The following is a 1,083-nucleotide window of genomic DNA, read 5'->3' as shown; positions in this document are numbered from 1 at the left end:
TCTGGTTTCTTTCACAGTGCATGTATATACCTTGATTGCTCCAAGAGGTGCTGGAGCTGTGTGTTATCCAACAGGTGTTGGGAGTAATTTTGGTAATTTAATAGTGGCATTAATGGCCCTATGGCAGATTATTGTACATAGAAGGTTCAAGCTATGTTTCAGCTTTAATTTTGCAGAAGACTACTAGTAACTATCCTCATGTACACCATTATCTGCCCTGGTTATTTAAACCTTCACCAGCTGTTTATCTGCTTTTTTTCATTATAGCCTCTGCCTTTCTGACATCTTGTAAAGATTATACCTTCTATTGCAAAATGCATGTCTAGACTTCAGAGGCTTATATATAATGAGAGTTGGATTTGGGTGTGTGATTTAATTTCTCAGAGGCTACATAACATGTATTTCGCTGTTGATGTTGAACATACAAACCAGTATACAATATTTAAACAGCAATGATATTGCTATAATTGCTGCCTCATTATATATCACCACTCTATCCCGGCTATACAGGCAGGCGCCCTTGTATGGGATAATTGCATATGGCATGTGGATAACTGCCTTATTATCACTTATCAATTAGATCACTGTATACAATTTTGATACTCAATACACAATTGATCTATATCAATCTGGATATACGTTGGTTGCGGCATAGGTATTAGGATTGACTGAACGGGCAAATCAAATAATTGCGGACATACCCCACTGGAGATGCCCAATCTCATCTGATCTTGTAAGCCAAGCAGTGGAGGGCCGGGTAAGTACTCGGATGGGAGACCACCTTGGAACATCCTGGTACTGAAAAAAATTCTTCTGCCCGATCTAGAGTCATCCTCAAAAAATACCATTTGGCATTCGGTTCTGTATGGCCTATGATTTAATTTTCTGCGTTAAAATAATCCTGAATGGATATCTGCAGAACAAATGATGGTCATATACTACACAAAGAAGTTACTGTGATCATGTGATAGCAAACTTAACTGCCTATAGATTTGGATTTCCGGCATTTACTGTGGTATCTAAAACCACAAGAATTATACTTAATTCAGCATTATATTTTCGCGTAGCTATACTATTCACGTA

General features: G+C 37.9%; 1 pseudogene; it reads left to right on the top strand.

Moving 5' to 3' along the window:
- Positions 1–687: 687 nt before the first annotated feature.
- On the top strand, positions 688–807 carry LOC134930592 (5S ribosomal RNA; annotated as a pseudogene).
- The last annotated feature ends 276 nt before the right edge of the window (positions 808–1,083 follow it).

Source organism: Pseudophryne corroboree, chromosome 5 (assembly GCF_028390025.1).
Source record: "Pseudophryne corroboree isolate aPseCor3 chromosome 5, aPseCor3.hap2, whole genome shotgun sequence".
NCBI classification, from domain to species: Eukaryota; Metazoa; Chordata; class Amphibia; order Anura; family Myobatrachidae; genus Pseudophryne; species Pseudophryne corroboree.
This window is presented reverse-complemented; position numbering and strand designations above follow the sequence as displayed.